Source organism: Rhipicephalus microplus, unplaced genomic scaffold (genome assembly GCF_043290135.1).
Source record: "Rhipicephalus microplus isolate Deutch F79 unplaced genomic scaffold, USDA_Rmic scaffold_559, whole genome shotgun sequence".
In the NCBI taxonomy this organism is placed as follows: domain Eukaryota; kingdom Metazoa; phylum Arthropoda; class Arachnida; order Ixodida; family Ixodidae; genus Rhipicephalus; species Rhipicephalus microplus.
Window position 1 is genome coordinate 25,001 of NW_027465119.1, and position 12,500 is coordinate 37,500.

The window sequence follows — 12,500 nt, forward strand, 5'->3', positions numbered from 1 at the left end:
CGCGGTTTTTTGCGCCGCCCCGGCTGACGCGGTTTTTTGCCGCCCCGGCTGACGCAGTTCGGACTTGGCACTTTTCGGCTGTGCCTGGCTGGCGGCCCACTCACTCGATCGCCATGTCTGTTTGCCACAGTTTTCCCGGTGGTGCCGCACCCGGGCTCGCCCCGGCAGACGCGTTTTTTTTTTTTCTTTCGCCCCGGCTGACGCAGTTTTCGCGCCGCCCCGGCTGACGCGGTTTCGTGCCGCCCCGGCAGACGCGGTTTTTTGCGCCGCCCCGGCTGACGCGGTTTTTGCCGCCCCGGCTGACGCAGTTCGGACTTAGCACTTTTTGGCTGAGCCTGGCTGGTGGCCCACTCACTCGATCGCCATGTCTGTTAGCCACAGTTTTCCCGGTGGTGCCGCACCCGGGCTCGCCCCGGCTGACGCAGTTTTCGCGCCGCCCCGGCTGACGCGGTTTCGTGCCGCCCCGGCAGACGCGGTTTTCGCGCCGCCCCGGCTGACGCGGTTTTTGCCGCCCCGGCTGACGCAGTTCGGACTTAGCACTTTTCGGCTGTGCCTGGCTGGCGGCCCACTCACTCGATCGCCATGTCTGTTTGCCACAGTTTTCCCGGTGGTGCCGCACCCGGGCTCGCCCCGGCTGACGCAGTTTTCGCGCCGCCCCGGCTGACGCGGTTTCGTGCCGCCCCGGCAGACGCGGTTTTCGCGCCGCCCCGGCTGACGCGGTTTCGTGCCGCCCCGGCAGACGCGGTTTTTTGCCGCCCCAGCTGACGCAGTTCGGACTTAGCACTTTTTGGCTGAGCCTTGCTGGCGGCCCACTCACTCGATCGCCATGTCTGTTTGCCACAGTTTTCCCGGTGGTGCCGCACCCGGGCTCGCCCCGGCAGACGCGTTTTTTTTTTTCTTTCGCCCCGGCTGACGCAGTTTTCGCGCCGCCCCGGCAGACGCGGTTTTCGCGCCGCCCCGGCAGACGCGGTTTTTTGCGCCGCCCCGGCTGACGCGGTTTTTTGCCGCCCCGGCTGACGCAGTTCGGACTTGGCACTTTTTGGCTGAGCCTGGCTGGCGGCCCACTCACTCGATCGCCATGTCTGTTTGCCACAGTTTTCCCGGTGGTGCCGCACCCGGGCTCGCCCCGGCTGACGCAGTTTTCGCGCCGCCCCGGCAGACGCGGTTTCGTGCCGCCCCGGCAGACGCGGTTTTTTGCGCCGCCCCGGCTGACGCGGTTTTTTGCCGCCCCGGCTGACACGGTTCGGACTTTGCACTTTTCGGCTGTGCCTGGCTGGCGGCCCACTCACTCGATCGCCATGTCTGTTTGCCACAGTTTTCCCGGTGGTGCCGCACCCGGGCTCGCCCCGGCAGACGCGTTTTTTTTTTTTTTTCTTTCGCCCCGGCTGACGCAGTTTTCGCGCCGCCCCGGCTGACGCGGTTTCGTGCCGCCCCGGCAGACGCGGTTTTTTGCGCCGCCCCGGCTGACGTGGTTTTTGCCGCCCCGGCTGACGCAGTTCGGACTTTGCACTTTTTGGCTGAGCCTGGCTGGCGGCCCACTCACTCGATCGCCATGTCTGTTTGCCACAGTTTTCCCGGTGGTGCCGCACCCGGGCTCGCCCCGGCAGACGCGTTTTTTTTTTTTCCTTCGCCCCGGCAGACGTGGTTCCCCCCCCCCCCTCCGTCTTTCTTTTTGTTTTTTTTTTTCGCCGCGGCTGAAGTGGATTTTTCGGTGCCTCGACGCCCCGGTAGTCGCGGTTTTTCCGTTTCCGCACGGCCCCGGCTGACGCTGCTCGGTCACAGTCGCCTTTTGTGGTGATTGCAGACTTCTTGAGCGCGGGTGTTTTTTTTTTTTGTTGTTGTTGTTGTTTTATTACGCATTCGCTCCAGCAGACGCTGTTTAGACTTTTTGTTTCCTCTTTTATCCTGCGACGAGGTGACGAGGTTTATTCGGTGCCCCGCCGCCCCGGCTGAAGTGATTTTTCCTGTCCCGTGCCGCCCCGGCTGACGCGGTTGGGACTTCGCGTTTGTTCGGCCGCCACGGGTTTTGGCGCACTCGCTCGGTTGCTTGTTGTTGCCACTTGTTGCGAACCCAGGTTTCTTGAGCGAGCGCGGGCGTTTTTTCTTCCTTTCTTTCTTTGTTCTATGTGTTAGCGAATCGGCCTTTAATATCACACGAGGACTCACAACCAACAATTTTCAGTTTGAAGTGTAAAAAATCTGCAGGTGTTGACGTAACTGACTTGCCCCGTACCCTTGAGTACATCCATGAAGTTCTCGTAGTACTACTAAATCGCATTATTCCAAGTGGAGAAATTCCCATAAACTTGCAAACCTCTACACGAAAATCGGTGCGCGTGATAAAGTTGAAAATTATCGTCCGATATCAAATGTGCCTTCTATAACACAAATTCTAGGAAAAAAAAAAAAAAAACACTTGTTCGCCGTTTTCTGCGCCGTGACTGGCAGCACTCCGGCGAAGCGAAACGGGGTCGATTCGAGCACGATATCGGCGTCTTTCGACGTGCTCGCCGGCGACCGTCGCACGAGTACGTCGCACGAGCGCGTCTGCCGGGGCGCCGTTTGCGAAGCCGACGCAAAAGTGGGAACCGCCGCTCGGATGATCGCCGCTTTCGGCAGAGTGAGTGTTGGCACTCCGGGGAAGCGAAACAGCGTGAATGCGCCCACGAAATCGGCGTATTTTGAAGTGCCCGCCGGCGACCGTCGCACGAGTACGGTAAACCGCGTCAGCCGGGGCGTAGTTCGGGACGCCGACGAAAAAGTGGGAAGCGCAACTCGGATCTTCGCCGTTTTTGCAGGAGTGAGTGGCGGCCCTCCTGCGAGACCAAGAAGCATCGATTCGTGCACGAATTCGGCGCCTTTCGACGTGATCGCCGGCGACCGTCGCTCGAGTAGGGCAAACCGCGTCTGCCGGGGCGGGCTTCGGGACGCCGATGCGAAAGTGGGAAACGCTGCTCGGATGTTCGCCGTTTTTGGCCGAGTGAGTGCTGGCACACGGGCGAAGCCAAACGGGGCCGATTACGGCACGATATCGGCGTCTTTCGACGTGCCCGCCGGCGACCGTCGCACGAGTACGGTAAACCGCGTCAGCCCGGGCGGAGTTCGGGACGCCGATGCGAAAGTGGAGAACGCCGCTCGGATCTTCGCCGTTTTTGGAGGAGTGAGTGGCGGCACTCCGGAGAAGCCAGGGAGCGCCAATTAGCGCACGATATCGGCGTCTTTCGACGCGCTCGCCGGCGACCGTCGCACGAGTAGGGCAAACCGCGTCTGCCGGGGCGGGGTTTACGACGCCGACGCAAAAGTGGGAACCGCCGCTCGGATGTTGGCCGTTTTTGGCAGAGTGAGTGCTGGCACTCCGGCGACGCGAAAGAGCGCGAATGCGCCCACGAAAGTGGCGTATTTGGACGTGCGTGACGGCGACCGCTGCAGGAGTACGAAAAACCACGTCAGCCGGGGCGAGCGACACACGGCGGTCTGGGTGCTTATCGCTGCTATTATAGGGGCACCCCGGCAGACGCAGAAAAAAAAAAAAAAATTTTCGACCTTCTTTTTTGCTGGTCGAGCTCGGGTAACCCAGGTCGCAATGGGAGCCGCGCACGAAAGCGGCGTCGCGAGACGCGTTCGCGGTCGCTAGTCGCACGAGCTCGGCAACCGCGTCAGCCGGCGCGGAGTTCGGGATGCCGACGGCTAAGTGGGTACCGCTGCTCGGATGTTCGCCGTTTTTGGCCGAGTGAGTGCTGGCACTCCGGTGAAGCCAAGGAGCGCCAATTCGTGCACGATATCGGCGTCTTTCGACGTGCCCGCCGGCCACCGCCGCACGAGTACGGCAAACCGCGTCTGCCGGGGCGGGGTTCGCGACGCGTACGCAATAGTGGGAACCGTCGCTCGGATGTTCGTCGTCTTTGGCCGAGCGAGTGCTGGCACTCCGGCGAAGCGAAACGGGGCCGATTCGGGCACGATATCGGCGTATTTCGACGTGCTCGCCGGCGACCGTCGCACGAGTACGGCAAAGCGCGTCTGCCGGGGCGAGGTTTGCGACGCCGACGAAAAAGTGGGAAGCGCCGCTCGGATCTTCGCCGTTTTTGCAGGAGTGAGTGGCGGCCCTCCTGCGAGACCAAGAAGCATCGACTCGCGCACGATATCGGTGTCTTTCGACGTGCCCGCCGGCCACCGCCGCACGAGTACGGCAAACCGCGTATGCCGGGGCGGGGTTGGCGACGCCGACGCAAAAGTGGGAACCGCCACTAGGATGTTCGCCGTTTTTGGCAGAGTGAGTGCTGGCACTCCGGCGAAGCGAAAGAGCGCGAATGCGCCCACGAAAGTGGCGTGTTTGGACGTGCTTGACGACGACCACCGCAGGAAAACGAAAAACCACGTCAGCCGGGGCGAGCGACCCATGGCGGTCTGGGTGCTTATCGCTGCTATTATAGGGGCACCCCGGCAGACGCAAAAAAAAAAAAAAAATTTTTTTCGACATTCTTTTTTGCTCGTCGACCTCGGGTGACCCAGGTCGCAGTGGGAGCCGCGCACGAAAGCGGCGTCGCGAGACGGCTTCGCGGTCGCTAGTCGCACGAGCTCGGCAACCGCGTCTGCCGGGGCGGAGTTCGGGACGCCGACGGCTAAGTGGGAACCGCCGCTCGGATGTTCGCCGTTTGTGGCCGAGTGAGTGCTGGCACTCCGGCGAAGCCAAACGGGGCCGATTCCGGCACGATATCGGCGTCTTTCTACGTGCTCGCCGGCGACCGTCGCACGAGTACGGCAAAGTGCGTCTGCCGGGGCGGGGTTTGCGACGCGTACGCAATAGTGAGAACCGTCGCTCGGATGTTCGTCGTCTTTCGCCGAGCCAGTGCTGGCAATCCGGCGAAGCCGAACGGAGCCGATTCGGGCACGATATCGGCGTCTTTCCACGTGCTCGCCGGCGACCGTCGCACGAGTACGGTAAACCGCGTCAGCCGGGGCGGAGTTCGGGACGCCGATGCGAAAGTGGGAAGCGCCGCTCGGATCTTCGCCGTTTTTGGAGGAGTCAGTGGCGGCACTCCGGTGAAGCCAAGGTGCGCCAATTCGCGCACGATATCGGCGTCTTTCGACGTGCCCGCCGGCCACCGTCGCACGAGTACGGCAAACCTCGTCTGCCGGGGCGGGGTTTGCGACGCCGACGCAAAAGTGGGAACCGCCGCTCGGATGTTCGCCGTTTTTGGCAGAGTGAGTGCTGGCACTCCGGCGAAGCGAAAGAGCGCGAATGCGCCCACGAAAGTGGCGTGTTTGGACGTGCTTGACGACGACCACCGCAGGAAAACGAAAAACCACGTCAGCCGGGGCGAGCGACCCATGGCGGTCTGGGTGCTTATCGCTGCTATTATAGGGGCACCCCGGCAGACGCAAAAAAAAAAAAAATTTTTTTCGACATTCTTTTTTGCTCGTCGACCTCGGGTGACCCAGGTCGCAGTGGGAGCCGCGCACGAAAGCGGCGTCGCGAGACGGCTTCGCGGTCGCTAGTCGCACGAGCTCGGCAACCGCGTCTGCCGGGGCGGAGTTCGGGACGCCGACGGCTAAGTGGGAACCGCCGCTCGGATGTTCGCCGTTTGTGGCCGAGTGAGTGCTGGCACTCCGGCGAAGCCAAACGGGGCCGATTCCGGCACGATATCGGCGTCTTTCTACGTGCTCGCCGGCGACCGTCGCACGAGTACGGCAAAGTGCGTCTGCCGGGGCGGGGTTTGCGACGCGTACGCAATAGTGAGAACCGTCGCTCGGATGTTCGTCGTCTTTCGCCGAGCCAGTGCTGGCACTCCGGCGAAGCCGAACGGAGCCGATTCGGGCACGATATCGGCGTCTTTCCACGTGCTCGCCGGCGACCGTCGCACGAGTACGGTAAACCGCGTCAGCCGGGGCGGAGTTCGGGACGCCGATGCGAAAGTGGGAAGCGCCGCTCGGATCTTCGCCGTTTTTGGAGGAGTCAGTGGCGGCACTCCGGTGAAGCCAAGGTGCGCCAATTCGCGCACGATATCGGCGTCTTTCGACGTGCCCGCCGGCCACCGTCGCACGAGTACGGCAAACCTCGTCTGCCGGGGCGGGGTTTGCGACGCCGACGCAAAAGTGGGAACCGCCGCTCGGATGTTCGCCGTTTTTGGCAGAGTGAGTGCTGGCACTCCGGCGAAGCGAAAGAGCGTGAATGCGCCCACGAAAGTAGCGTATTTGGACGTGCTTGACGGCGACCGCCGCAGGAGTACGAAAAACCACGTCAGCCGGGGCGAGCGACCCACGGCGGTCTGGGTGCTTATCGCTGCTATTATAGGGGCACCCCGGCAGACGCAGAAAGAAAAAAAAAATGGGGACATGGCGTGCGTCACCGTGCGGCTTCGCAGCGTTGCCGAAGTCGCCGAGCCCTTCGACTGAGCCGAACGGCGGACAGGGAACGTTGGTCGGCCGTTCTAACCTGTCGGTGCCACGCCGAGACGTCGTTAAGGAAAACCGCGTCGTGGGCCTCTACGACGCCGTCGAGTCGTTGTACGTTTGGTGTCCAGCGTGTCGGCGGCGAGTAGCGGACACGTCGTTCACGACTTCGGTCTTTCGCAGTCGACGCGAACTTGCGGAGAGTCGTGGTGCCTCACGTTTTCGGCAGAAACCGCGGCGGAATTTTCCCGTGCGTGCGCGCACGACCTCGGTGCTGTGCCGTCAGCGTAGTGTTGCACAAACTCGTGGCCTACCCAAGGTGCGGTACGTTTGCGGCCGTATCCTCGGTGGGAATTTCGTGAGTAGGGTCGCAAATTCTACGACCTCGGCGGGTTTGAGAGCGACGTAGACTTGTGGCACGCTCAACATGCCACACGTTTCGGGGCACACCCGCGGTGAAATTTTCTCGAGTACGCTCGTATTAGGGCCCAAGGAGGTCTGGGTACTTATCGCTGCTATTATGTGGGGGTTCTCGTGAGCGGCGTACGCGAAAGCGACCGGGTGTCTGATATGCGGCGGGCTTCGGCCTCGTCAAGCGTGTCCTCGGGTCTGCTCCAGGGGAATCCACGGCAGTCGTCTGCAGCCTCATCCGCTTGATGCGTTAGGGGCTGGTTGTCGGACGGTGCCGTTTTACCACGATATCGAGGTGTGTTCCGTGTCGTCCTCGGGCGATTCAGATGCGAAAGCGCCGAAGACGCGGGCGTGACCCGTCGTCTGGCGGCTTTGCAGTCTCGGCTCCGTTGCTAGTTCCGGCCGGTCCACCGACAGTGCAGCGGGCTTGGGCAACCCGCACGGCGCGACCGAGTCGATGCAACGAAAAAGAGCGAGCATGAACGTGCTTCTTGCCGCACGGCTCCCACTCGTCTTTCGGGAAGGTTGTGCCGTAGCGAGCTCGAACGCCGTCATCTCGGAGTGCAAAATAAGCGTGTTGGGGCGCCTGAAGGTGGCCTCCGCCGCACACAGACTGCGTCCGGCCCGCCGAGGGCGAGGACGGACGCGCAGTCGAACGATTACCTGGTTGATCCTGCCAGTAATCATATGCTTGTCTCAAAGATTAAGCCATGCATGTCTAAGTACATGCCGAAATAAGGCGAAACCGCGAATGGCTCATTAAATCAGTTATGGTTCCTTAGATCGTTTCTTCCTACTTGGATAACTGTGGCAATTCTAGAGCTAATACATGCAGTGAGCCTGGAGCCCTTTGGGTAACGGGTGCTTTTATTAGACCAAGATCGATCGGGTTTCGGCCCGTATTGTGTGGTGACTCTGGATAACTTTGTGCTGATCGCATGGCCACGAGCCGGCGACGTTTCTTTCAAGTGTCTGCCTTATCAACTTTCGATGGTAGGTTACTTGCTTACCATGGTTGTTACGGGTAACGGAGAATCAGGGTTCGATTCCGGAGAGGGAGCCTGAGAAACGGCTACCACATCCAAGGAAGGCAGCAGGCGCGCAAATTACCCACTCCCGGCACGGGGAGGTAGTGACGAAAAATAACAATACGGGACTCTTTTGAGGCCCCGTAATTGAAATGAGTACACTCTAAATCCTTTAACGAGGATCAATTGGAGGGCAAGTCTGGTGCCAGCAGCCGCGGTAATTCCAGCTCCAATAGCGTATACTAAAGCTGCTGCGGTTAAAAAGCTCGTAGTTGGATCTCAGTTCCAGACGAGTAGTGCATCTACCCGATGCGACGGCTCGGACTGAACATCATGCCGGTTCTTTCTTGGTGCACTTCATTGTGTGCCTCGAGATGGCCGGTGCTTTTACTTTGAAAAAATTAGAGTGCTCAACGCAGGCGAGTCGCCTGAATAAACTTGCATGGAATAATAGAACAAGACCTCGTTTCTGTTCTGTTGGTTTTTGGAATACGAGGTAATGATTAAGAGGGACGGACGGGGGCATTCGTATTGCGGCGCTAGAGGTGAAATTCTTGGACCGTCGCAAGACGAACTACTGCGAAAGCATTTGCCAAGAATGTTTTCATTGATCAAGAACGAAAGTCAGAGGTTCGAAGGCGATCAGATACCGCCCTAGTTCTGACCATAAACGATGCCAACCAGCGATCCGCCTGAGTTACTCAAATGACTCGGCGGGCAGCTTCCGGGAAACCAAAGTATTTGGGTTCCGGGGGAAGTATGGTTGCAAAGCTGAAACTTAAAGGAATTGACGGAAGGGCACCACCAGGAGTGGAGCCTGCGGCTTAATTTGACTCAACACGGGAAAACTTACCCGGCCCGGACACTGGGAGGATTGACAGATTGAGAGCTCTTTCTTGATTCGGTGGATGGTGGTGCATGGCCGTTCTTAGTTGGTGGAGCGATTTGTCTGGTTAATTCCGATAACGAACGAGACTCTAGCCTATTAAATAGGTGCGGGGTTCCCAGCACCTTACAACCTTCTTAGAGGGACAAGCGGCTCCTAGCCGCACGAAACAGAGCAATAACAGGTCTGTGATGCCCTTAGATGTCCGGGGCCGCACGCGCGCTACACTGAAGGAAGCAGCGTGTCTTTATCCCTGTCTGAAAAGACTGGGTAACCCGTGGAACTTCTTTCGTGATTGGGATAGGGGCTTGCAATTGTTCCCCTTGAACGAGGAATTCCCAGTAAGCGCGAGTCATAAGCTCGCGTTGATTACGTCCCTGCCCTTTGTACACACCGCCCGTCGCTACTACCGATTGAATGATTTAGTGAGGTCTTCGGACCGATGTCCGGCGCGGCCTTTCGGTTGCGCCGGTCTGTTGGAAAGATGACCAAACTTGATCATTTAGAGGAAGTAAAAGTCGTAACAAGGTTTCCGTAGGTGAACCTGCGGAAGGATCATTAACGGATTGTGAAGGGTGAGCGCCTCAGCTGCGTCTGCGCCCGACACTTTCTGCCGCTGACCCCGTTTGGACGCGGGGTCGGCTTTTCCCCACGGGGCTGCCTGAATGTGGAGCGGCACCCCGTGACAAATTGTTGCGCCCAGCGGACGCCAACACCGCGACCTTGGACGGTCGGCCAGGTGGCGGACGCGGGTACAAACGGCGCAACGCACTCATAGGTCGGCTTTCAACCCGCCACTGCACCGTGGCTCGAAGCGCTCGAAATGCGCGACCCGACCGCTGCGGGACCGCCTAGTACTGTAAACAGGAGCGGCGGAGCGCGAACGGCGAGTCGTGGTTACGTCGGTAGAAGGCGAGGCTGCGCGTTCCCGAAACGCCAGCCGAGTGCCCTCCCGACCGTTCGAGCGTGCAAGAACGAGACCCGACAATCGCGCGGCGACTGCCAAGTACGAGAGGAACGGCACAAGCGTCGGCGGTCGGTCAAGGAACTGGCGATGTGACGGGTCCGCTGTGCACCAGTGCATACCGTCCCGCCGTCCGCGGCAAGCGCCTCCGCGTCCTCGGGTGACGGAGGCTGCCGGTCGGTTCTTGCAGGCGAGGGATCTCGCTGGCACCGGTTCGCGTTGACGCGCGGCCGGTCATGGCACGGCGATGCGACGGCCGAGGTGCGCAGTACTCGATGGAGGAACCGCACGCTCCGATGACCGTCCCGCCCTCCGCGGCGTATGCGTACCGACCGTAATGGTTGCAGCAGCGCCGGCCGGCTTTTGAATTCGCCACACGAAACACGGTGCGAGATCGCGGTTAGGGGAGCGTCGACGTTGCCAGGCGTTTTGCTTGCTGCCGAGGGAAAGGCGGCACGGCCACGTCGCGCTCGTCGCGATTAGCGGGTCTGCGCGCTTTGGGAAGGTGCCGCAACGACTTGCCGAAAGAGGAAGCACGGAAGAACGAGGGACTTGGACGTCCCGACAATTGAACGCACTTGCGGCCAGGCCCTTGCTGGCTTCGTTCTTCCGCCTCGAGTAGGCTCGTACGCGGCTCCGGCGCCGAAAGTGGTCCTTGGCACCGACTTCGGTGGACGTGGGAAGTGCCGCGCAAGTACGGCGCGCCTGGCTCCACCTGTTGGCTAAAGTAGGCAGCCGGATCGGCATTTTGGTGTGCGGTGGCAAACCGTGGATGCGAAAAAAGCTTGTGCGATTTCGTGGAACAAAAAGCGGGGGTCCCCCTTTTTATGCGGAGGAGACCGACCCGCCCGCCGTGGTGAACCGCGACGCCACGGTAAAAACGGGAGAGGCTTGTCGATGGGACCGTGCATCCCGCGCTCCACGGAGGCCGGGAGGCGGCCGCCCGAGGAAATGTGTAGCCGTCGAGGCCCGCATCTGCGTGCACTCTTATCCAAATGGGTGTACCGCAGGCATTTTCTGGTTAGGCGGGCCAATGAGAGCGAGCACACAACGATACCTACGGGTCCGGCTTGGAGAACCGGCTTCGACGCCTCCCGAGTATTTATAGAGGGGTGGACCACGAAAGCACTCGCAAGTAGCGGAAGCGAAACGCCGTCCGAAACACACCGTTTGCTCGATTTGCGGCAGCCGAAAAAGGCGCGGCAGAGTTTTGGAGTCCAAGCGTGCGCTGAAAAGCGCCCTTCTTGGCCACTGTTTGGCCGAGTGCCAGAAACGTTTGGTTTTGACTGTACGGAATTGAACAAACACTTTTTCACGACTCTAAGCGGTGGATCACTCGGTTCTCGGGTCGATGAAGAACGCAGCCAGCTGCGAGACTTGGTGTGAATTGCAGGACACACTGAGCACTGATTCTTTGAACGCACATTGCGGCCTTGGGTCTTCCCTTGGCTTCGTCTGTCTGAGGGTCGGATCACATATCAAGAGAGCCTTCGGCGCACAAGGGAACGTGAGCCGTCGACTCGTTTTGACCGCGTCGGCAACACGGACAGCACGCTGAACACCTCACAGCGAGCGCCAACAGCGGCCACTCAAGGGCGAGACGGTGGCGACCGTCGTGCCAGAGCCCAACCGAAACAGGGGCGACCGACTGCATTGAGGATGTGGCACCTCGTTGAGACCGCCGCAGGACTTCGAGTCGGAAGGAAGCCTGCAGGGAAAGTGCGGTCGAGGTTGCGTACTCCTCTCTGCGACCGGGCGCGCAAGAGCTGCGAGAGCCACGGACGCGCAACTTTAACGCACGGTAAACACGAGGAGCGAAAGCCGGCCAGCAAAGCTTCTCCAGCCGTGCGCAAAGTGCGCGAGATCGCAGCCTTGCGTTGCGCTTGTTGCCCTCGAAGTAAGCAGGGTGTCCCGTAGACCGGGCGCTCGAACACGCTGCGGGGCCGTGCCTCCTCCAGGCTTTGCCGCGCGAACAGGGAACGTTCGCGCGCAAAGCGCAGGGAGGTGAGGAGGCTGCGCCCGACGTTTGCGGTTCGCTGCGTACGCGGTTGATGCGGAGAGCACGGCGCGACGACTTGCCGCGAAGCGGAAAAAGTCTCCCGCACGAGTTGGCGAAACGTTGGCGAAGCTTAAGGCGTTCTCGTCGTAGTCCGCCGTCGGTCTAAGTGCTTCGCAGTTCCCGTCCCGTTCAAAAAACTGGGCCACTCCAGTTGGGGCGGGGGCGACGCTACACGAGACGATGCCTCTCGCCAGGCTGCGTGGCTGCCCTTGCGGCGGCGGCGACTGGCCTCGGCGGTGTTTGGGCTTTCGACACGGTCGTTTATCACGCAACTGCTCGGACGACGCACGCGCGCAGCGGAATGCCGCTTGCCAGCCTTGTGAAGATGTGACCCTGTACAGGGTTGCGGGCGCACTTGGTAGGGCGTCGTACTCGGTTCGCGATGGGTTTACGAACGTGTCCCGTCACTTCCACGTCACACCGGTTGTGCGCCGCACGCGTGCAGCGGGGAAGCCGATTGCCAGCCTTGTGAAGAAGTGGCCCTGTACAGGGTTGCGGGCGCACTTGGTAGGGCGAGCGCACGCGGTCGTGCAGGAAGTTGATGGAAGCGAATGTATCCGCTGTCGACCTCAGATCAGGCGAGACAACCCGCTGAATTTAAGCATATCACTAAGCGGAGGAAAAGAAACCAACAGGGATTCCCCGAGTAGCTGCGAGCGAAACGGGACCGAGCCCAGCACCGAATCCCCCGTCCTTGCAGGCGGTCGGGAAATGTGGTGTATGGGAGGCGACGTTCTCGGGTGTTTGCGACGGTGCAAGTCC

General features: G+C 60.6%; 3 non-coding genes across 3 annotated transcripts in view; all 3 read left to right on the forward strand.

Moving 5' to 3' along the window:
• Positions 1 to 7,461: 7,461 nt before the first annotated feature.
• LOC142795137 (small subunit ribosomal RNA) lies at positions 7,462 to 9,276 on the forward strand. Its single transcript, XR_012892791.1, has one exon. It is a non-coding gene; the product is annotated as a small subunit ribosomal RNA (ribosomal RNA).
• Positions 9,277 to 10,995: 1,719 nt separating this feature from the next.
• LOC142795135 (5.8S ribosomal RNA) lies at positions 10,996 to 11,148 on the forward strand. Its single transcript, XR_012892789.1, has one exon. It is a non-coding gene; the product is annotated as a 5.8S ribosomal RNA (ribosomal RNA).
• Positions 11,149 to 12,302: 1,154 nt separating this feature from the next.
• LOC142795132 (large subunit ribosomal RNA) overlaps positions 12,303 to 12,500 on the forward strand; it is a 4,029-nt gene continuing 3,831 nt past the window's right edge. The window contains exon 1 of the ribosomal RNA XR_012892786.1: positions 12,303 to 12,500. This exon is cut by the window's right edge and continues 3,831 nt beyond it. This is a non-coding gene — a ribosomal RNA (large subunit ribosomal RNA).